The sequence below is a fragment of the Heteronotia binoei genome, chromosome 6, assembly GCF_032191835.1.
Source record: "Heteronotia binoei isolate CCM8104 ecotype False Entrance Well chromosome 6, APGP_CSIRO_Hbin_v1, whole genome shotgun sequence".
Classification (NCBI taxonomy): Eukaryota; Metazoa; Chordata; class Lepidosauria; order Squamata; family Gekkonidae; genus Heteronotia; species Heteronotia binoei.
In genome coordinates, this window is record NC_083228.1 from 144,780,654 (window position 1) to 144,805,180 (window position 24,527).

A 24,527-nucleotide genomic window follows, 5' to 3' on the forward strand; every position below is an offset into this window, starting at 1 on the left:
TGTACTTCTGATCTCCATATTTGGAAATGTTTACCCGTGCTCCGATCTATTGGAAAAGGGAGGGGAGGTGACTCAGGGCCTGGGGGAAGCAAGATTCGAATTCCTGCAGCGGGGAAGATAATTCGCACCCCCCCTCCAACCCAGTCTCTCTCTCTTGTTCTCTCTTCCACTTTCCCTCTGGCTGTGGTCAGTTTTGGATTTTTCCCTGCTCTTGGAGCCAGTTCCAGATTCGTTCCGCTCGTCAGCACAACGCCCCGAGGGAGGGCTAGGAACTGGACTGCAGTAAGTAGCCGCGAACGTTGGCATGGCTGACGGGTTGCTTTGAGCCATGTGTGTTTGGTTAAGGAGAAGGCAGACTGGGCCGCGCTTGGCCAGAGAGACGGAGTCCCAGACGTCTCGCACGGTGCAAAGCCCTCTCTGGGGGAATCGGCCATGTTTGAGGCCTACTCGCAGGAGGGGGGTGGGAGTTTTGGGTCATGTTCTGCTTGGTGTTCCGGGCAGTGCAGCAAACACCCTTTTTACGGCTTCTGACCCGTTTGCTCTTCGGAAGAGCCATGTGTGCCCATTTATGGGGCAGCTTCGCCCGGCGGCTGGTTGATTCGTCTGGGTTAATATTTGTCTCCGTTTCATTGGAGAACGGCGGAAATTGAGAACGCCAACGGTGCAGTCTCTTTGCTTGCCTCGTTTGCCTTGCCAATGTCATTGCGGGCGCCGGTTCTTTCATCTGAGACTTTGCCCTTTGGTGCTTTTGGACGCTGATCCCCAACCTTTTTGGCACCAGGGACCTGTTTTGTGGAAGACAGTTTTTCCACGGACCGGGGTGTGTGTGTGTGTGTGTGATGGTTTCAGGATGATACAATTGTGCACTTTGTTTTGCTGTGGTGCTTAAGTGGGAGAACTGGGTTTGAATCCCCATTCTTCCCCTTGCAGCTGCCGGAATGGCCTTGGGTCAGCCGTAGCTCTGGCAGAGGTTGTCCTTGAAAGGGCACCTTCTGGGAGAGCTCTCTCAGCTCCACGCACCTCACAGGGTGTCTGTTGTGGAGGAGGAAGGTAAAAAAGATTGTGAGCCGCTCTGAGATTTGGAGTGGAGGGCAGGATATAAATGCAATGTCGTCTTCTTATTATTACTACATTGTAATATATAATGAAATAATTATACAACTCATGGTTGCTAACAGGCCACGGACCAAGGGTTGAGGACCCTTGCTTTAGGAGACAAGGTGGAATTTGCACAGAAGGTTTCTGATGTTGCCTTGGTCCCGTTCCCTTGCTTTCCCACAAGAGGAAACTGCAGAAAACTGGAGTCAGAAGTATCAACATCACAAGTCCCAAACCCTTCTGCATCCCAGACTTGGTCAGACAGGACCACTGGGGCTTCATAGAATCCTAGAGTTGGAACGGACCTCCAGGGTCGTCTAGTCTAACCCCCTGCACAATGCAGGAAACTCACAAATACCTCCCCGTAAATTCACAGCATCCTCATGGCTGTCAGATGGCCATCTAGCCTCTGTAGAAAAACCTCCAAGGAAGGAGAGCCCACCACCTCCCGAGGAGGAAGCCTGTTCCACTAAGGAACCCCTCTAACGGTCAGGAAGTTCTTCCTAATGTTGAGCCAGAAACTCTTTTGATTTAATTTCAACTTATTGGTTCTGGTCCTACCTTCCGGGGCCACAGAAAACAATTCCACCCCATCCTCTATAGGACAGCCCTTCAAGGACTTGGAGATGGTGATCATATCAACTCCCATCTAGTACAACCCCCTGCACAATGCAGGAATCTCACAAACACCTCCCCCTAAATTCACAGGATCCTCATTGCTGTCAGATGGCCATCTAGCCTCTGTTGAAAAACCTCCAAGGAAGGAGAACCCACCACCACTCGAGGAAGCCTGTTCCACTGAGGAACCGCTCTTAACGGTCAGGGAGTTCTTCCTAAGGCTGAGCCGGAAACTCTTGATTTCATTTCAACCCATTGGTTCTGGTCCTACCTCCTGGGGCCACAGAAAACAATTCCACACTATCCTCTATAGGACAGCCCTTCAAGTACTTGAAGATGGTGATCCTATCACCTCTCAGCCGCCTCCTCTCCAGGCTAAACATCCCCAGCTCCTTCAGCGTTTCCTCATAGGACTTGGTCTCCAGACCCCTCGCCATCTTCATCGCCCTCCTCTGGACCCGTTCCAGCTTGTCTAGATCCTTCTTAAAATGTGGTGCCCAAAACTGAACACAAGACTCCAGGTGAGGTCTTTTCAGTAGGGCTGGGACAGAGAAAAGGAGGTTGTGGATAGGGCAGTCAATTCAGGACAGAAAAGAGGAAATGTTCCTTGAGCTAGAGAGTGATTCAGACGTGAAATTCGCTGCCGGAGGATGTTGTGATGGCCGCAGCAATAGGCAGCTTTGAAAGGAAATTAGATTCATGGAGGAGAGAGCCATCAGTGGCAACTTGCCATGGTGACTAAAGAGAACCTCCATGTTCAGAGGCAGTCAAGCTCTGAATCCCTGAGTCAGGAAGCAACTCCAGAGGAAGGCCTCGGCCTCTATGCCTCGTTGCTGGCCCTTTGGAGGAACTGGTTGGCCATTGTGAGAGACAGGATGCTGGACTAGATAGACCCGCACTAGTCTGACCCAGCAGGGCTCTTCTGATGTTTTTAGGAAGGCCTCGGCCTCTCTGCCCTGTTGTTGGCCCTCCAGAGGAACTGGTTGGCCACTGTGTGCAGCAGGAGGCTGGACTAGATGGACCCTCACTGGTCTGATCTAGCAGGGCTCTTCTGATGTTCTTAGGAAGGCCTCAGCCTCTCTGCCCTGTTGTTGGCCCTCCAGAGGAACTGGTTGGCCACTGTGTGAGACAGGAGGCTGGACTAGATGGACCCTCACTGGTCTGATCCAGCAGGGCCTTTCTGATGTTCTTAGGAAGGCCTCAGCCTCTCTGCCCTGTTGTTGGCCCTCCAGAGGAACTGGTTGGCCACTGTGTGCGGCAGGAGGCTGGACTAGATGGACCCTCACTGGTCTGATCCAGCAGGGCTCTTCTGGTGTTCTTAGGAAGGCCTCGGCCTCTCTGCCCTGTTGTTGGCCCTCCAGAGGAACTGGCTGGCCCCTGTGTGAGGCAGGAGGCTGGACTAGATGGACCCTCACTGGTCTGATCCAGCAGGGCTCTTCTGGTGTTCTTAGGAAGGCCTCGGCCTCTCTGCCCTGTTGTTGGCCCTCCAGAGGAACTGGCTGGCCACTGTGTGAGGCAGGAGGCTGGACTAGATGGACCCTCACTGGTCTGATCCAGCAGGGCTCTTCTGATGCTCTTACCAGGGGAACACCTCAGCCTCTCTGCCCTGTTGTTGGCCCTCCAGAGGAACTGGTTGGTCATTGTGAGAGACAGGAGGCTGGACTAGATGGACCCTCACTGATCTGATCCAGCAGGGCTCCTCTGATGTTCTTATGAAGGCTTCAGCCTTTATGCCCTGTTGAGGAACTGGTTGGTCAACTAATCAGTGTGAAATGAGGTGCTGGAGTAGATGGACCTTCCGTGGTCTGATTCAGCAGGGTTTTTCTTTTTGAGGGTTCTTTTTGTTTTTTGTTTTTTTTGTGTGTGTGTCTGTACCAGGATGTCACGCCAACCTCTGGTGACTAGCCCCTACTGGGGGCATGGAGGCTATTCGAGAGGTGGCTGAATAAAGCCTGCCCCACCTCTGGCTCTGGTATTCCAAGGAAGTCTCCCATCCAAGCTCTTGCTACAGTCGACCTTGCTTAGCACCTGGGATCTGACAAGACCGAGCTGTTCTGGACCAGGGGGTTGGACTAGATGGCCTCCACTCCAACTCTGTGATTCTACGATACAAGCTGCAGCATTAGCCTTTTACTTAGATTGCCCGGAAACTGGACCTATGCTACATTTGAATAGGATCCGCGAAGCCGGCTGGGAAATGCCTTGTACCTTGCAAGCTCTCTGACAAACGCCGATAAATAAAAGGCTGCCCCCGAACAAAAAGAAATGCTAACTGTCCCATCACAATTTTCTTCAACCTCCAGAAATGCACGGAAATAGCTGAGCAGGCCCCATATCTGGAGAAGGCTGAGGAACCGTGCCAAACTGCTCCTTACAGGGGACCTCACACTCCCCCCCCCCTCCCCAAGATATGAAATATGCAATTCACAAAAGAATGCATTGCTTTTCCAACTAGATGCAACTCAGCTCTGTTTCTTCCCCTGGAATGTCACAGGGCCTCGTTAGAAGGCTCACCCATCCTAGGGCCAGATCTGGTGCGAAAGGACTCCAGATACTATTAAAAACTAGCACAAAGTGTGGCTGCCTGGCTTCAGGTTGCGCTTTCAGGGGCACACCACGTGTGCTTGTGCAGCGAGACGTGCACAGACGCACCCCCCCCCCACAGAAGTGTCCCAGTCTAAAGGAGCCTGGCTTCTAAAGGCTTCTGTCTGGACTTGGCGCTGCGAGCCGTGGCAGGTTGGCTCAGGCTGAGTAGGTTGAAGCTGAATCCAACGAAGACAGAGAGCCAGTTTGGTGTAGCGGTGAAGTGTGCGGACTCTTATCTGGGAGAACCGGGTTTGATTCCCCACTCCTCCACTTGCACCTGCTGGCATGGCCTTGGGTCAGCCAGAGCTCTGGCAGAGGTTGTCCTTGAAAGGGCAGCTGCTGGGAGAGATCTCTCAACCCCACCCACCTCACAGGGTGTCTGTTGTGGGGGAAGAAGGTAATGGAGATTGTGAGCCGCTTCGAGAGAGCCAGTTTGGTGTAGTGATTAAGTGTGCAGACTCTTATCTGGGAGAACCGGGTAAGATTCCCCACTCCTCCACTTGCACCTGCTAGCATGGCCTTGGGTCAGCCATAGCTCTGGCAGAGGTTGTCCTTGAAAGGGCAGCTGCTGTGAGAGCCCACTCCAGCCCCAACCACCTCACAGGGTGTCTGTTGTGGGGGAGGAAGGTAAAGGAGATTGTGAGCCGCTCTGAGACTCTTTGGAGTGGAGGGCAGGATATAAATCCAATATCTTCATCTACCTCACAGGGTGTCTGTTGGGGGGTGGGGAAGGTAAAGGAGATTGTGAGCTGCTCTGAGACTCTTCGGAGTGGAGGGCGGGATATAAATCCTCACAGGGTGTCTGTTGTGGGAGAGGAAGGAGAAGGAGATTGTGAGCCGCTCTGAGACTCTTTGGAGTGGAGGGCGGGATATAAATGCAATATCTTCATCTACCTCATAAGGTGTCTGTTGTGGGGGAGGAAGGTAAAGGAGATTGTGAGCTGCTCTGAGACTCTTCGGAGTGGAGAGCAGGATATAAATCCTCACAGGGTGTCTGTTGTGGGGGAGGAAGGGAAAGGAGATTGTGAGCCGCTCTGAGACTCTTCGGAGTGGAGGGCGGGATATAAATCCAATATCTTCATCTACCTCACAGGGTGTCTGTTGTGGGGGGAGGAAGGGAAAGGAGATTGTGAGCTGCTGTGAGACTCTTTGGAGTGGAGGGCGGGATATAAATCCAATATCTTCATCTACCTCACAGGGTGTCTGTTGTGGGGGGAGGAAGGGAAAGGAGATTGTGAGCTGCTCTGAGACTCTTCGGAGTGGAGGGCGGGATATAAATCCTCACAGGGTGTCTGTTGTGGGGGAGGAAGGGAAAGAAGATTGTGAGCCGCTCTGAGACTCTTCGGAGTGGAGGGCGGGATATAAATCCAATATCTTCATCTACCTCACAGGGTGTCTGTTGTGGGGGGAGGAAGGGAAAGGAGATTGTGAGCCGCTCTGAGACTCTTCGGAGTGGAGGGCGGGATATAAATCCAATATCATCATCATCTTTGCCTGGGTTGTGGCAGTCTGGGAAGGGAAATCCCTCTTCCAGTTTTTGACGGTGCACCATTGAAAGTGGAGCGCAGGGTCAAGAGCTTGGGGGTTCTACTGGAGCCTTCCTTGTCAATGGAGGCCCAGATAGCAGCCACTGCGAAATCCGCTTTTTTCCATCTTGGGTGGGCGAGGCAGTTGGCTCCCTTCCTAGAGCGTGACAACTTGGCAATAGTGATATATGCAACAGTCACCTCGAGATTGGATTACTGCAAGGCCCTCTGCATGGGGCTGCCCTTGTGCCAAACCCGGAAATTGCAGCTAGTGCAAAATGCGGCTGCCAGGCTGTTACTAGGGCTCCCGAAGTGGGAGCGCATACAGCCGGGGCTGCGTGAACTGCTCTGGCTGCCAATTGTATACCGGATTCGTTACAAGGTGCTGGCCATTACCTTTAAAGCCCTATAAGGCCGAGGACCTTCCTACCTTAGGGACCGTCTCTTCCCATATGTGCCCCAGAGAGTGCTGAGATCAGGTGCACAAATCTTTTGACAATCCCCGGGCCGAAGGAGGAACCAACTACCGGATGAAGTGCGGGCCCTGCGGAGTCTTGTTCAATTCCGTAAAGCTTGCAAGACTACCCTTTTCCAACTGGCCTTCTCGCAATGTGGATTTTAGTCTACCGCATATGGCCGTCATAAATTACAAGAGGAGAACATCTAGAACATAGCACCTGTAAATGTTAGTTTTTAACTTTTGACGGTTTTAATTGCAGTGGTTTTAAATAGCAGCTATTATGAATTCTATATTGTATTGATATAATGTTTATATTATAACTATATATCTATTATATGGTGTGAGCCGCCCTCAGCCTTCTGTGGCGGAGAAGGCAGGATATAAATAAAATATTATTATTATTTTATTTATTTATTTATTTTGTTCGATTTATATCCCGCCCTACCCCACCAAAGCGGGCTCAGGGCGGCTTATTGTTTTCTCCTGGATTCTGATGGCCCTCAAAGCCCAGCATGCCGGGGGAGAACGCTCCTTCCCGCCTGCCAGTTCTCCAGGACCCAGCTTAAAATCATAGAATTGTAGAGTCGGAAGGGACCTCCAAGGTCATCTAGTCCAACCCCTGCACAATGTAAGAAACTCACAAACACCTCCCCCCCCTTCCACAAACACATTCAGCGAGCCCTGCTCCAGGCCTGGAACGTGGCAAAAAGCCCTCCAGGATCCGTGGCCAAACTGGCCTGGAGAGAAATTGCTGACTGACCCCAAAGTGGCAAACAGCATTTCCTTGGGGGTGTAAGAATGAGACACAAGGACTGAGCACTGATGTAACCCCTTCCTGCCCACCTTTCTATGATCCACTTAAGTTGGCAGAATCAACATTGCTGTCAGATGGCCATCTAGCCTCTGCTTCAGAACCTCCAAAGAAGGTTTTTAAACCTTTCCTTCATGTTTGCCCCCTTCCTGTCCAGACTTTAAATCTTTAAATCTTCACGTCCTTTCATGTCCAGATGTTAAACCTTCCCTTCATGTTTGTGCCTTTCATCTACAGACTCTAAGCAAGAGAGACGCTTTGAACTAAGGGGTGACATAAATGGAGACAGGAGATTCCAATAACCAATAGATTGAACTTTCATCAAACCCCTAAGCCCTGGGCTGGTCTCAGAAGGGATTTTATGGGATACTGCACACCATCTGGCATCATTGCTAGCAAGGGTGGCCAAACTGTGTCTCAAGAGCCACATGTGGCTCTTTCACACATCTTATGTAGAAGAAGAAGAAGAAGACTGCAGATTTATACCCCGCCCTTCTCTCTGAATCAGAGACTCAGAGCGGCTTACAATCTCCTACAATCTCCTCCCCCCCTCCACAACAGACACCCTGTGAGATAGGTGGGGCTGAGAGAGCTCTCACAGCAGCTGCCCTTTCAAGGACAACCTCTGCCAGAGGTGTGGCTGACCCAAGGCCATTCCAGCAGGTGCAAGTGGAGGAGTGGGGATTCAAACCCGGTTTTCTCAGATAAGAGTCTGCACACTTCACCACTACACCAAACTGGCTCTCAAAGCCCCACCACACCATCAGCTGGCTTGAAGCAGGAGTTTGTCTCTTTAAATCACTTCACCAAGCCAGCTAGGGGCTTGGAGAATGCATTTAAAGTAAGTTGCTTTCTTTCCACCTCTCCCTCCCCCATCTATTTTCCTTCCTTCCTTCCTTCCTTCCTTCCTTCCTTCCTTCCTTCCTTCCTTCCTTCCTTCCTTCCTTCCTTCCTTCCTTCCTCCCTCCCTCCCTCCCTCCCTCCCTCCCTCCCTCCCTCCCTCCCTCCCTCCCTCCCTCCCTCCCTCCCTCCCTTCCTTCCTTCCTTCCTTCCTTCCCTCCTCCCTCCCTCCCTCCCTCCCTCCCTCCCTCCCTCCCTCCTTCCTTCCTTCCTTCCTTCCTTCCTTCCTTCCTTCCTTCCTCCCTCCCTCCCTCCCTCCCTCCCTCCCTCCCTCCCTCCCTTCCTTCCTTCCTTCCCTCCCTCCCTCCCTCCCTCCCTCCCTCCCTCCCTCCCTCCTTCCTTCCTTCCTTCCTTCCTTCCTTCCTTCCTTCCTTCCTTCCTTCCTTCCTTCCTTCCTTCCTTCCTTCCTTCCTTCCTCTGACATTCATATCTTCGGCTTTCAAACATCTGACATTTATTCTATGTGGCTCTTACGTAAAGCAAGTTTAGCTACCCCTGCTTTGCTAGGAAGGCGTTTCCCCGGATTCTTCTAGAAGAAGGGGACGGTACAGCTCTGCTCTCCACCACTCCTCCTAAGCTGCAGACCCCACTATTCTAATATATTAGCATCATTCCCGCTGGCAGCACCATTAACAGAACACATACCATCTTTATATGCCGTATAAAAGCGGTCATCTCATTAGGTGCAGCTTCATAATGCAATATCATTCAATTTTAAGATACCAGTAATTTTAATACAGGAGCATCCTTCGCTTTATCAAATGTTCTTCTTCTTCTTTTTTAAAGTACACTGAAATTAATACAGAAAGAATCTGCAGAATGTGGCCTGTGCAGTTCCACTATTGCAGATGAAGAAAGTCCCTGGAAAACAAACAAACTTCCGGAGCCACATTTCCAGCTTTATTTAGAAGATATAGATACCCATTTTTTTGTTTTTACTCTCTCAAAATCTTGAGGCATAGGGCAGATTGCAACTCAAATTAAAGCCAGGCTAATTAAAGTGTTAAAACAACAGAGAATTTTCATCATAAACTTGAAAAATAAATAAAATAAAACCGCAAAAAGCAGTCCAAAGCACATCATAAGAACAGCCCTACTGGATCTAATGCATGGCCCATCTAGTCCAGCATCCTTTCTCACACAGTGGCCAGCCAGTTCCTCTGGAGGGCCAACAACAGGGCAGAGAGGCTGTGGCCTTCCTAAAAACATCAGAAGAGCCCTGCTGGGTCAGACTAGTGAGGCCCATCTAGTCCAGCCTCCTGTCTCACACAGTGGCCAACCAGTTCCTCTGGAGGGCCAACAACAGGGCAGAGAGGCTGAGGCCTTCCCCTGAGAAGAACATCAGAAGGGCCCTGCTGGATCAGACTAGTGAGGGTCCATCTAGTCCAGCATCCTGCCTCACACAGTGGTCAACCAGTTCCTCCAGATGGCCAACAACAGGGCAGAAGAAGAAGAAGATATTGGATTTATATCCCGCCCTCCACTCCGAAGAGTCTCAGAGCAGCTCACAATCTCCTTTCCCTTCCTCCCCCCAAACAAACACCCTGTGAGGTGGGTGGGACTGAGAGGGCTCTCACAGCAGCTGCTCTTTCAAGGACAACTTCTGCCAGAGCTATGGCTGACCCAAGGCCATGCTAGCAGGTGCAAGTGGAGGAGTGGGGAATCAAACCCGGTTCTCCCAGATAAGAGTCTGCACACTTAACCACTACACCAAACTGGCTTTCCTTCTTTTTAGAAGGAAGGCCGAGGCCTTCCTAAGAACATTAGAAGAGCCCTGCTGGGTCAGACCAGTGAAGGTCCATCTAGTCCAGTCTCCTGCCTCACACAGTGGCCAACCAGTTCCTCTGGAGGGCCAACAACAGGGCACAGAGGCTGAGGCCTTCCCCTGAGAAGAACATCAGAAGAGTCCTGCTGGATCAGACCAGTGAAGGTCCATCTAGTCCAGTCTCCTGCCTCACACAGTGGCCAACCAGTTCCTCTGGAGGGCCAACAACAGGGCACAGAGGCTGAGGCCTTCCCCTGAGAAGAACATCAGAAGAGCCCTGCTGGATCAGACCAGTGAGGGTCCATCTAGTCCAGCCTCCTGTCTCACACAGCAGCCATTGTATAGCGAATGTTCTTCTGTGGAGGGCCAACAACAGGGCAGAGAGGCCGAGGCCTTCACTCAGGGGTCACCATGAGTCAGCTGTGACTTGAAAACCCTTTCCACCCCCGTAGCACCTTAAAGACAGACAACATTTCCAGCGCATAAGCTTTAGAGAGTCAATGCAGATACCATCTCAGATACCATCTCAGGCACCTTTTGCAGATACCATCTCAGGCTGGTGACGCTTGTGGGAAAGAATTCCATACGTTAATTCCACACATGTGAAGAAATCTTTCCTTCTAGCATTTTTTTTTTATTCAGATCTACTATCCAGTCAGCTTCTTAGAATGACCCCGAGTTACAGTATTATCAGGAAAGGAAGGGTATATTTCTTCATTCAGTTTCTGTGGATTGTGTATGATTCTACACGGGGGTCATTTTGTAGAAAAAGAGGGGCCGGTGCTCATGTGCACAACTCATTTGCATACGCCGCGTACCCCTGACATCACCGGAAGGTGGTCTAAATCTTATCAGCTCAGCAGCTACCTTGACATTTCTTCTTGAATTAGAATTTTCACCGTAAAACCTTACTCCCATCATACTTTTTAAATTACTTTCTCCTTTGTGGCCACAGTGGCAGGATGAAGATTTCCATCCGTCTGCTTTATAGGTTTGGTTCCCCCCTCCTTTTTTGTGGGGAAAAATATTTAAAAAGTGTAAAAAGCAAAATTCTCACCAGGGGGCTTGAACAATGGAGCCCAGAACCAAGTATTTTTTTTTTTCGAGGATGGGGGTAAGAAAGAAATAGTAGCCCCGTGGCGCAGAGTGGTAAAGCTGCAGTACTGCAGTCCTAAGCTCTGTTCCCGACCTGAGTTCGATCCCGGTGGAAGCTGGGTTCAGGTAGCTGGCTCAAGGTTGACTCAACCATCCATCCTTCCGAGGTTGGCCAAAGGTGTCCCCAGCTTGCTGGGGGGGGGGGGGAAGTGTAGATGACTGGGGAAGGCAAGACAAAACCACTCTGTAAAAAGTCTGCTGTGAAAACGTAAAAGCAATGTCACCCCAGAGTTAGAAATGACTGGTGCTTGCACAGGGGACTACCTTTACCTTTTTAGCCGTGAGTCCCCAGCTTGCTGGGGGTAAAGGGTAGATGACTGGGGAAGGCAAGAGCAAATCACCCCATAAAAAGTCTGCCATGAAAACATGATATGACATCACCCTATGGCTTGGTAATGACTCAGTGCTTGCACAGGGGACTGCCTTTACCTTTAGCTTTTTACTCAGTTAAACCTCAGCAATGAAGAAAAAGAAGATACTGGATTTATATCCCAACCTGTTTTCTGAAACGCAGAGTCTCAGAGCAGTCACAATCTCCTTTACCTTCCTCCCCCACAACAGACACCCTGGGAGGTGGATGGGACTGAGAGAGCTCTGACAGAAGCTGCCCTTTCGAGGACAGCTCCGCGAGAGCTGTGGCTGACCCAAGGCCATTCCAGCAGCTGCAAGTGGAGGAGTGGGGAATCAAACTCGGTTCTCCCAGATAGGAGCCCACGCACTTTAGCACTACAAGAAAGAAAGAACACAATAAAATTTAGACGTTCTGGAGCTCTCCTCCTGTGAGCTTCTGCCCAAAATGAGGCCTGATTCTACAGCCCTCCAACGTGCAGTGATCCCCCCACATCCCTTTCCTAGAATGGTTTGCCGGGGTAGTCAAAATAGACAGTGTCTTCCAGAGAGTTCAGAGGAGCATTTGAGATACATGCCAACCTTGTGAAGAAGAAGATGAAGAAGATGTTGGATTTATATCCCGCCCTCCACTCCGAAGAGTCTCAGAGTGGCTCACAATCTCCTTTCCCTTCCTTCCCCACAACAGACACCCTGTGAGGTGGGTGGGGCTGAGAGGGCTCTCACAGCAGCTGCCCTTCCAAGGACAGAGTCTCAGAGCGGCCTACAATCTCCTTTCTCTTCCTCCCCCATAACAGACACCCTGTGAGGTGGGCGGGGCTGGAGAGGGCTCTCACAGCAGCTGCCCTTCCAAGGACAGAGTCTCAGAGCGGCCTACAATCTCCTTTCCCTTCCTCCCCATAACAGACACCCTGTGAGGTGGGCGGGGCTGGAGAGGGCTCTCACAGCAGCTGCCCTTCCAAGGACAGAGTCTCAGAGCGGCCTACAATCTCCTTTCTCTTCCTCCCCCATAACAGACACCCTGTGAGGTGGGCGGGGCTGGAGAGGGCTCTCACAGCAGCTGCCCTTCCAAGGACAGAGTCTCAGAGCGGCCTACAATCTCCTTTCCCTTCCTCCCCCATAACAGACACCCTGTGAGGTGGGCGGGGCTGGAGAGGGCTCTCACAGCAGCTGCCCTTCCAAGGACAAAGTCTCAGAGCGGCCTACAATCTCCTTTCCCTTCATCCCCCATAATAGACACCCTGTGAGGTGGGTGGGGCTGGAGAGGGCTCTCACAGCAGCTGCCCTTTCAAGGACAGAGTCTCAGAGCGGCCTACAATCTCCTTTCTCTTCCTCCCCCACAACAGACACCCTGTGAGGTGGGTGAGGCTGAGAGAGCTCTCACAGCAGCTGCCCTTTCAAGGACAGAGTCTAAGAGCGGCCTACAATCTCCTTTCCCTTCCTCCCCCACAACAGACACCCTGTGAGGTGGGTGGGGCTGGAGAGGGATCTCACAGCAGCTGCCCTTTCAAGGACAGAGTCTCAGAGTGGCTCAGAATCTCTTTTCCTTTCCTCCCCCATAACAGACACCGTGTGAGATGGGTGGGGCTGAGAGAGCTCTCCCAGAAGCTGCCCTTTCAAGGACAACCTCTGCCAGAGTTGTGGCTGACCCAAGGCTGTTCCAGCAGCTGCAAGTGGAGGAGGGGGGAATTAAACCCGGTTCTCCCAGATAAGAGTCCGCGCACTTAACCACTACACCAAACTGGCTCTCCTGGTGGAGCTTGTGGGAGTTCTCTAAAGCCAAGCACCAGCTTCGCCCATGAGTGAGCCTTCGGTCCTGGGCTTCCCGGGGCCGGTTTGAGCCTTTTGTCTGATAATTAGCTTCCGGCCACGCTTAGCAATCTGTTGCTGCACTTCAAACCCGGAGAGGAGCATTGGGGGAGTTTATGTGCGCCGGCGATTCTTTTCGTGTTCTGCATCGTGCTTGATCTTTGCTACAAGGGCCCGAGACCGAATTCGAGTGCTGCATTAATCAGCAGGCCGGCAATTACCTCCTTGCCTGATTGCGCTCTTGAAAGCGGCGTTGAGCCCTGTTGATGCTCCCTTTTGTGCCGACTGACGCAAGCTGTTCTGGATTTTGGAAGATTAGGGCCTTCGCTATACAACGGGCGTTTCATCATTCTCTTTCCCCACATCATGCATGCTGCAAGCACAGACATTTTCTATAGAAAAGAGCCGGAGTCCACGAGCACTGTGGAGACTAACAAAATTTGTGACAGGGGGAGGAGCGTCCGTGTCTCACTGCTGGCTTTTTCGGAGAATTACCTGAAGAAGTGAGAATTGACTCAAATAAGCTCATAACCTGCCACAAATCTGGGTAGTTTTGGGGTTCATAATATTTTTATTTTTTACATAATAAACGACGTAAGAACAACAACGCAATAACAACAACACAAATGTTATAACAATGCAAAAGCAAAAAAAAAACAATAAATGAAAATAACACATAAATGAACATTTGGGGGGGAAGAGAACTTTGATCGTGTTCTTCTTCTAAACTTCTCTTCCATCAGCCCTCTCCTTTATTACTGCTATCTCTGCATGTTCATATGAACATATGAAGCTGCCTTATACTGAATCAGACCCTCGGTCCATCAAAGTCAGTATTGTCTACTCAGACTGGCAGCGGCTCTCCAGGGACTCAAGCTAAGGTTTTCCACACCTATTTGCCTGGACCCTTTTTTGGAGATGCCAGGGATTGAACCTGGGACCTTCTGCTTCCCAAACAGATGCTCTACCACTGAGCCACCGTCCCATAAGAACATAAGAACATAAGAGAAGCCATGTTGGATCAGGCCAACGGCCCATCATCCCATCATGCACGGGCTGCCAAACCTCTTTACATTGATTTAACTTTGTTGCAAACGATTGGGTTGAGAGAAAGTCCATCTCAGCTATTCCCAACACTTTTTGTACCAGTTCTTCTTTCTTAGGTATTTGTGGTGTCTTCCAGTACCTAGCATATATAATTCCTGCTGCCGTAGTTGCATGAACCAAAAATCTAGCTTGTGTCTTAGAAATGGGATTTTGACATATACTCTAAATATAAAATTCGGGTAGGTGGTTTATATTTATTTTAAGTATTTTTTGTAGCCAGGTGTGTATTTGAGTCCAATAACTTCTCGCCTTTTCGCATTGCCACCACACTGTGATAAAACGAGCCAGTTGTTTTCTGGCATTTCCAACATCTATTAGAGGTGTTCTGATCTATCTTGGAGAGCTTCTCAAGAGTTATGTACCACCTCTGAATCGTCTAATATATGTTTTCTTTGACAGCAGAGGATCTAGCCATTTTTATGTTCGTTTTCCATAGCTTCTTCCAATCTGCTAATGCAATTGTGTGACCGATATTCTGCATCCGTTTAACCGTGCTTTTTTAAAACAATTTTTTCTTGCATTCTGAATTTGAGAAGTAGATTATATATTTTTGCCATCAATTTCTCTTCCGTACCAAGCCAAATTAGGTCTAAATCATTCCTTTTTCTTTCAAATCCCAACGTCTTATCCTTCATGTGTCTTGACTGGATTCTTGTCTTTGTCCACCAATCCAACTGCAAATTTGGATCGATCTTCAAATTTGCTTGGCTATCCAATAATATACGGTGAGTGGGGTATTTCGTCCCAGTTCAACAAGTCTCAATGCTTGGGTGTCTCAGTGCTTCAAGTGGGGATAACCACCTCGGCGCCTTCTTGAAAAATTGTGGTTTTATCCGTTGCCAAGTTTTGTATAACGATTTCCTAATTTCATGCCTGTGAAATAAACTGTTTTGCAAAGGGGGTTGACACCACGTGTAAAAGTGCCATCCTCGCGGAAGGTCTGCACCTGCTACAACCAATGCTTTTTTTGTTCGCTAGTGTGACCCGATCTTGAAGCCACACCAAAGAGCAGGCTTTGTGATATGGCTGCCAGTCCGGAAGGCTGAGACCCCCTCTCTCACACATCTGGGTAGTGCTCCTGGACTCCTGTTCTTTTCTAGGACATTCAATGAAATTGCTGAGCAGTCGGGTTAGAACGGATAAACGGAAGTCCTTCTTCACCCAAAGGGTGATGAAAATGTGGAATTCACTGCCACAGGAGGTGGTGGCGGCTACAAGCATAGCCAGCTTCAAGAGAGGATTGGATAAAAATATGGAGCAAAGGTCCATCAGTGGCTATTAGTCACAGCTTATTGTTGCAACTCTCTATCTGGGGCAGTGATGCTCTGTATTCTTAGTGTTTGGGTGGGGGGGGGGAGGAACAGGGGAAGGGCTTCTAGTGTCCTGGCCCCACTGATGGACCTCCGGATGGCACTTGGGGTTTTTTGGCCACTGTGTGACACAGAGTGTTAGACTGGATGGGCCATTGCCCTGACCCAACATGGCTTCTCTTGCGTTCTTATGCGACCCAGAGTGTTGGACTGGATGGACCATTGGCCTGATCCAACATGGCTTCTCTTATGTTCTTATGTGACACCGAGTGTTGGACTGGAGGGGCCATTGGCCTGATCCAACATGGCTTCTCTTGCGTTCTTATGCAACACAGAGTGTTGGACTGGATGGACCATTGGCCTGATCCAACATGGCTTCTCTTATGTTCTTATGTGACACAGAGTGTTGGACTGGAGGGGCCATTGGCCTGATCCAACATGGCTTATCTCATGTTCTTATCTCTGGGGCAGTGATGCTCTGTATTCTCGGTGCTTGGGGGGGCAAGAGTGGGAGGGCTTCTAGTGTCCTGGCCCCACTGATGGTCCTCCTGATGGCACTTGGGGTTTTTTTGGCCACTGTGTGACACAGAGTGTTGGACTGGATGGGCCATTGGCCTGATCCAGCATGGCTTCTCTTATGTTCTTATGTGACACAGAGTGTTGGACTGGAGGGGCCACTGGCCTGATCCAGCATGGCTTCTCTTGTGTTCTTATGTGACACAGAGTGTTGGACTGGATGGGCCATTGGCCTGATCCAGCATGGCTTCTCTTATGTTCAGGGGTTGTTTTGTAGGAAAAAAGGTGGTGGAGCTCATCCAGGGATTTTTATGCAGCTGCACTTACTATTCAGTGGACAAAGTGGGAAGAAGGAGGTGAAACTGTCAGAAAGGTTCAGGAGCTGCGCTCCGGTGAGCTCCCGCTGAATCTGAGGCATGCTTATATTCTTATGTTCATTTGTTACGGGGACTGGATCCAACATAAATGAGACCTTGTCGGGCCAAGCCATGCTGGGCTGGGCCATATGAGAGTGCCTGTTTAAGATTAGGTAGCAGAGATATAAACTTTATAAAGGACACAAACACTTAAAATAAAACATGCTTAAAAGATTAGCACTCGTTGGTCTTAACTGTGCTTTCTTTGTATTTCACCCCTGGGATCCAGGGAACTGGGCAAAGGAAGCTCTGGCTCTTTCCTTCCTTCCCCAGGGGACCAGGAGGGGGAGGAGCCTTAGCCCATAGAAGGAAGAGAGGCTTGGCTCAGTAGCTCTGCTGTACAATTGAGAGGGCCTGGCAAAGCAAGCTCTGCCGCCCCCCCCCTTTCCTCCTCAAGGGAGGAGCCTCAGCCAATGGAGAAAATAGAGGTTTTGCTCTGTAGCTCCTGTGTAGGGTTGCCAAGTCCAAGTAAAGAAAAATCTGGGGACTGTGGGGGCGGAGCCAGGAGACTTTGGGGGTGGAGCCAGGAATAAGGGTGTGACAAGCATAATTGAACTCCAAGGGAATTCTGGCCATCACATTTAAAGGGACAGCATACCTTTTTAAATGCCTTTCTTCCATAGGAAATAAATAAGGATAGGGGCACCATCTTTTGGGGCTCATAGAATTGGACCCTCTGGTCCAATCGTTTTGAAACTTGGGAGGTATTTTGGGGAGAGGCACTAGATGCTATACTAAATATTTGGTGCCTCTACCTCAAAAAATAGCCCCCCCCAGAGTCCCCAATACCCACAGATCAATTCCCTATTATTCCCTAAGGGAATCGTTCTCCATAGGGAATAATAGAGTGCCCAGTAGACATTTCCCTCCCCCACACACACTTTCTAAAGGGGGGGAGGGCCTCCAAACCAGTGAATCCCCTGCCCCCTCCCTCTTTCTCACACACAAATACTTACTAGATCTTCTTTCTGCAGAACTCTACTTGCTGTGAAAACGAAAGCAAAAGAAAGGGAGGGGCCGTTCTCCATGGAAACTATTACTGACCCTTTCCAATGAAGCCCTTCCTGTTTCCTGCGCAGCCTTGAAGGCACACATTTTACAAACGGATCAGGAGCTCTACAACTACATGATGCCTACACACATATCCCCCCCCCGCTTCCGGATTTTTGGAGAGCGGGGGAGGAGGCCGCAAATTAGGGGGTCCCCCGCCCTAGCGGTTGGGAAGCCTACTCCTGTGCGATTGAGCAAGACTTGCAAAGCGAGCTGTGGTACAGAAGGAAGCAAGAGAGAGGGAGAAGGGAGCAGGTGACAGCCAGTTTCTTGGGAGGCTGATAGGAACCCTCCGAGGGCCTGATTCGGCCCCTGGGCCACATGTTTGACACCATTGGACTAACGGGTGCCAATCTTTAAGTTTCTAAAGCAGGCGTTTCAAACTCATTTGTTATGAGGGCCAGATCTGGCTTAAATGAGACCTTGTCGGGCCCGGCCATGTGTGTCACGAAATGTAATGCCAGGCGATGGGCACAGATAAACACAATTAAAGATTTCTTTTTAAAAAAAACTTAAAAGTTGCTTAAAAGATTAGCAGTCTTGGGATATTTTATTTACTTAACTGTCTCTTGCTCTCAATTATCGCATCAAAATCTGGAGGCAATGTTTATGCTGTTCTGGTGTTGTTCAGTTTCCTGTGTGTAAGTGTGTAAGGGTAGCCAGTTTGGTGTTGTGGTTAAGTGTGTGGACTCTTATCTGGGAGAACCAGGTCTGATTCCCCACTCCTCCGCTTGCAGCTGCTGGAATGGCCTTGGGTTAGCCATAGCTCTGGCAGAGGTTGTCCTTGAAAAAGCAGCTGCTGTAAGAGCCCTCTCAGCCCCACCCACCTCACAGGGTGTCTGTTGTGTGGGGAGAAGATATAGGTGATTGTGAGCCGCTCTGAGTCTCTGATTCAGAGAGAAGGGCGGGGTATAAATCTGCAATTCTTCTTCTAAGTAGCAAGCCTACTTTGGATTTATTGACGTTCATTGTAGAAATCTCATGTTCAATGCTTTGAGCCTAAGACCCAGGGGGGAACCTGAAATGGCTGGGCATTGCGAGCTTTTGTACACGTTGCTTCATGTGCTGGTCAGCTAATGGAGAAAGCAGAGGCTTTGCTCTGTAGCTCCTGTGCGATTGAGCAAGCCTGGCAAAGCAAGCTGAGATCCAGAAGGAAGCAAGAGAGAGAGAGAAGAAAGCAGATGACAGCCAGTTGCTCAGGGGCCTGATAGGAACCCTCCAGGGGCCTGATTCAGCCCTTGGGCTTCATATTTGACACCACTGTTCTAAAGAGTTTATCAGGTTAGAACCATGAACATCAAACTTCAGGGAACCTGTGGGGATGGTTTGGAAGAAGAAGAAGAAAACGACTGCAGATTTATACCCTGCCCTTCTCTCTCAATCAGAGACTCAGAGCGGCTTACAATCTCCCATATCTTCTCCCCCACCCCCCCACCCCCAACAGACTGACTGGATCTTCTTGCAGTCCAAGGGACTCTCAAGAGTCTTCTCCAGTGAGGGCTCCCTTCTCCTTTGGTGGCCAAAGTATTTGAGCTTCAGCTTCAGCATCTGACCTTCCAGGGAACAGTCAGGGTTGATTTCCCCTCGGACTGACTGACTGGATCTTCTTGCAGTCCAAGGGACTCTCCAGAGTCTTCTCCAGTGAGGGCTCCCTTCTCCTTTGGTGGCCAAAGGATTTGAGCTTCAGCTTCAGCATTTGACCTTCCAGGGAACAGTCTGGGTTGATTTCATACCTCCCCCTTAATTCACAGGATCTGCATTGCTGTCAGACACCCTGAGCTACTTCGTGGGAAGGGCGGGATATAAATCCTAAATAAATAAAATTCCTATTTTGTCCTAGCAACAACTCTGTGAGGTAGGTGAGGCTGAGAGCATTCAGTTGGCCTGAGGTCACCCAATGAGCTTCTGGGGCATCAGTGTGAATTTGAATCCAGGTCTCCCACATACTAGTCCATCAGTCTTAAGCGCTAGAGCACGCCAGCTCTTTTTTGTGAGCATTGCCATGGATTGGAGACCAGAGGGCAACAGCTTTATTATATTATCATGCTACGGTCACCTCAAGAATAGATCACTGTAATGCTCTCTACATGGGGCTACCCTCGATGCTAACCCGGAGACTACAACTAGTGCAGAATGCTGCGGCACGGCTGTTAATGGGGCTGCCGCGATGGGCGCACATTCGGCCAGTGCTGAGAGAGCTGCACTGGTTGCCTGTTGTGTTCCGAGTTCGCTTCAAGGTGTTGGTATTAACCTTTAAAGCCCTCTATGGTCAGGGACCTGTCTATCTACGGGACCGCCTTTCCCCATATATCCCCCAGAGAGCACTGCGATCAGGGACAAAAAAATCTGTTGTCCGCCCCTGGGCCAAAAGAAGCCAGGTTGTGTGTAAGGAGATCCAGGGCTTTTTCGGTGGCAGCGCCAGAACTTTGGAACACCCTTCCAGAAGCCATAAGGGCCCTGCGGGATTTGTCTGCGTTCCGCAGGGCCTGTAAGACCGAATTGTTTAAACAGGCTTTTGCTGTTTGCCTGAAAAAGGGCTGCCACCGGACATCTTATAGAATGCTGGCGATCACAGTCGAGAATCCAATACCGCTTATATTGTGCCGAAGCAGCGCCATAGAATGGTTTAAAACTGAAATAAGTAAATTACGGTTCTATATGTTTTATTGGACTGATTGTATTGTACGACGTTGTGAGCCGCCCTGAGTCCGCTTGCGGAGAGGGCGGGATATAAATTGAATGTAATAAATAAATAAATAAATTTTATCATCGAGTCTCGCTATTTCGACCATGGCAAATTTTGATCGTCCCCAGCGCCAAGAAACCATGCAAGGAACTACCCACTTTTGGCCTCTAAGAAGAAGAAGAAGAAGATATTGGATTTATATCCCGCCCTCCACTCCGAAGAGTCTCAGAGCGGCTCACAATCTCCTTTACCTTCCTCCCCCACAACAGACACCCTGTGAGGTGGGTGGGGCTGGAGAGGGCTCTCACAGCTGCTGCCCTTTCAAGGACAACCTCTGCCAGAGCTATGGCTGACCCAAGGCCATTCCAGCAGGTGCAAGTGGAGGAGTGGGGAATCAAACCCGGTTCTCCCAGATAAGAGTCTGCACACTTAACCACTACACCAAAGTGGCTCTAACTAGAGCACTCGTGCAATGTGACCCAAGGTCAGAAACGTTAGGCACGGAAAGGTCATGGTAGGTAGACCCCAGACCAAAGCAAAAGCATTCGACTAATTTATTCATAACAAAGTAAGATCTGCTCAACAACTTGATTGATAGAAAAATGTTAGTAGTGGCAATTTGTTAGACAATACTGATGGTTATAAAGGATGGTTTCTCTCTGATTTTTATGCTTTTGTCAACTGAAGTATGACTGCATATGTAGAAATGAAGCACTGGCGTTTCTTTCTTCTCTTACCTTTCTCAATGTTTGTATTCCTTATATAAAATTTAGAGGGGGGCGGTATTTGTAAATTTCCTGCATTGTGCAGGGGGTTGGACTAGAGGACCCCGGAGGTCCCTTCCAACTCTATAATTCTATGATCTTCCGAGAGTCTCTTTCAGTAGTGAAATGAGAAGAAGATATTGGATTTATATCCCGCCCTCCATTCCGAAGAGTCTCAAAGCGGCTCACAATCTCCTTTCCCTTCCTCCCCCACAACAGACACCCTGTGAGGTGGGTGGGGCTGGCGAGGGCTCTCACAATCTCCTTTACCTTCCTCCCCCCACAACAGATGCCCTGTGAGGTAGATGAAGATATTGGATTTAAATCCCGCCCTTCACTCCGAAGAGTCTCAGAGCGGCTCACAATCTCCTTTCCCTTCCTCCCCCACAACAGACACCCTGTGAGGTAGATGAAGATATTGGATTTAAATCCCGCCCTTCACTCCGAAGAGTCTCAGAGCGGCTCACAATCTCCTTTACCTTCCTCCCCCCCAACAGACACCCTGTGAGGTAGATGAAGATATTGGATTTAAATCCCGCCCTTCACTCCGAAGAGTCTCAGAGCGGCTCACAATCTCCTTTCCCTTCCTCCCCCACAACAGACACCCTGTGAGGTAGATGAAGATATTTGATTTATATTCTGCCCTCCACTCAAGAGTCTCAGAGTGGCTCACAATCTCCTTTCCCTTCCTCCCCCACAACAGACACCCTGTGAGGTGGGTGGGGCTGAGAGGGCTCTCACAGCAGCTGCCCTTTCAAGGACAACCTCTGCCAGAGCTCTGGCTGACCCAAGGCCATTCCAGCAGCTGCTAGTGGAGGAGTGGGCAATCAAACCCGGTTCTCCCAGATAAGAGTCCGCACACTTTACCACTACACCAAATTGGCTCTCCACGAATTGGGAGACCTTGAAAGAATTACTTTATCTCAGTTCCCCACTAAACGGAATCTTATTTTTAAAACACTTCTCTGGTTTTTTTTTGTTCTTTCAAACATTACAGCAAGACTCTTGCCACCCTTAACGTTATAGGTTAAAGGTCAAGGCTTAGTAAGCAAGGCTGCTGGGTTATCCTCTGACCCAGTAACGGGAATCTGGCTGAAGCAGAGGCGATAAGAGGGACCTCCCAGACCGATTGGCCCCTTGGCGAGAGATAGCAAGCAGAAACCGGGCTTAAAGGTTGCTCGGAGTAATTCTGGAATGCTGGAATGATTCATGTTTTGCTTCCCTGCTAAAACCGCTATTGAGGAATATGACCCTGAGTGAACAGAGGAAAGCCGAAATCGCAGAACGGGGAGATTAGCGCACCCGTCATCCCGTGCACTGTTCATTCTCTTCTTCACCCTGCCCTATCTTAACTAGGAGGTTCTGAGAAGTTTGTAGGGGGGAAAGGGAGGGAGGGTAGGCCCGGGGGTAGGGTTGCCAATCCCCAGGTGGGGGCAGGGGATCCCCCGGTTTGGAGGCCCTCCCCCCGCTTGAGGGTCCTCAGAAAGTGGGGGGAGGGGAGGGGCATGTCTTCTGGGAACTCTGCTATTCCCTATGGAGATTTATTCCCATAGAAAATCATGGAGAATTGATCCACGGGTATCTTGGGCTCTGGGGGGGGGCTGTTTTGGGGGGTAGATGCACCAAATTTTCACTATAGCATCTAGTGCCTCTCCCCAAAATACCCCCCAAGTTTCAAAAGTATTGGACCAGGGGGTCCAATTCTACGAGCCCCAAAAGAAGGTGCCCCTATCCATTATTTTCTATGGAAGGAAGGCATTTTAGAAGGTGTGCTGTCCCTTTAGATGTGATGGCCAGAACTCCCTTGGAGTTCAATTCTGCTTGTCACACCCTTGTTCCTGGCTCCGCCCCCAAAGTCTCCTGGCTCCACCCCCAAAGTCCCCAGATATTTCTTGAATTGGACTTGGCAACCCTACCCGGGGGTCATTTTGTAGAAAAATAGGTGGCGGAGCTTATTAGCATAACTCGTTAGCATATGCCACCCCAGAGCCAAAAGCAACCGACGCAGGGAAGGAGAGCCCCGGGCGAGCGAGGCCTGCTTGGGCTGGGTAGAAATCCAACCAGCACACACTCCTGCTCAGCCAAATGTTTTCTAAGCAGAATGTCCCCCCCCCCGCCCCCCCGTAGTTGAACTGCAAGCCTGTCGTCGGTGTGGGTCAAAAGTCAAGAGCCAAAGTGAATATCAGTGACCGATTTCTCACTAGGCTTGTTCCGGTTTTCAGAGGATCTCGCTTGCCAAGGGGAAGAGGCGGAGCAAGTCACAGCCCTTCAGCGGTTTGTATGAAACTGGACAGAAGAGCTGGTGGGGGAGGGCTCCGAGATCAGAAAAGCAAGCCTAGTGAGAAATCAGTCAGTGTTTCCTTTTCTTCTCCCTTATCGCAAAAGATTAAGCCACAGGACGTTTAGCCACAGGATATTGATGGAACTCTCTGTCTTGGGCACATGGTGCTCTGTATTCTTGGTGCTTGTGGGGAGGGGGGGACAGTGGGAGGGCTTCTAGTATCCTGGCCGCTCTGGTGGGCTTCCTGATGGCGCCTGGTTTTTGGCCACTGTGTGACACAGAGTGTTGGACTGCATGGGCCACTGGCCTGATCCAACATGGCTTCTCTTATGTTCTTATGTGACACAGAGTGTTGGACTGGATGGGCCATTGGCCTGATCCAACATGGCTTCTCTTATGTTCTTATGTGACACAGAGTGTTGGACTGGATGGGCCATTGGCCTGATCCAACATGTCTTCTCTTATGTTCTTATGTGACACAGAGTGGTGGACCGGATGGGCCAATGGCCTGATCCAACAGGGCTTCTCTTATGTTCTTTTGTGACACAGAGTGTTGGACTGGAGGGGCCATTGGCCTGATCCAACATGGCTTCTCTTATGTTCTTATGTGACACAGAGTGTTGGACTGGAGTGGCCACTGGCCTGATCCAACAGGGCTTCTCTTATATTCTTATGTGACACAGAGTGTTGGACTGCAGGGGCCACTGGCCTGATCCAACATGGCTTCTCTTATGTTCTTATGTGACACAGATTGTTGGACTGGATGGGCCATTGGCCTGATCCAACATGGCTTCTCTTATGTTCTTGAGGTGTTTTTCCCTACAGTGGACTTAGTCCAGGGTAATCTGCTTGCATTTGAACTGGTTGTCGATGTTTCCTAAACTTGCAGGTCATACAGCAGGGCTATTTTATACCCAGTGTTGTCAGGATTACATTTCTTTTTGCCCATTTTGTGAGAATTAGCCGCTCTCTTTGGTGACCTTGGAAGTATACAGTTTCCATCATCCAAGTGTTGTATGCTCCCCAGGGGTGGAATTCTAGCAGGGCTCCTTTGCCTATTAGGCCACACCTCCCAGATGTAGCCAATCCTCCAAGAGCTTACGAAAAAGAGCCCTATAAGCTCTTGGAGGATTGGCTACAACTGGAGTGTGTGGCCTAATAGGGAAAGGAGCTCCTGCTAGAATTCTACCCCTGAGTTTAACCCATACTTGGGATTTTCTGTAGAACAAAACTGAAGTCTACTCTGTTCAGAGACTCCTTATTTCTTCTTCGAATCTTCTTCTAGCATGTGGCTGGAGCCCCCTCTGCTAGAAGAGGATTC

At 49.9% G+C, this 24,527-nt stretch overlaps 1 protein-coding gene across 1 annotated transcript in view; it reads left to right on the forward strand.

The window, feature by feature from the left end:
* The first annotated feature begins 203 nt into the window (after positions 1-203).
* LOC132574388 (lipoma-preferred partner homolog) overlaps positions 204-24,527 on the forward strand; it is a 159,829-nt gene continuing 135,505 nt past the window's right edge. The window contains exon 1 of the mRNA XM_060242751.1: positions 204-282. The gene's annotated coding sequence lies outside the window, so the exon portion shown is untranslated. The remainder of the gene's footprint in view (positions 283-24,527) is intronic.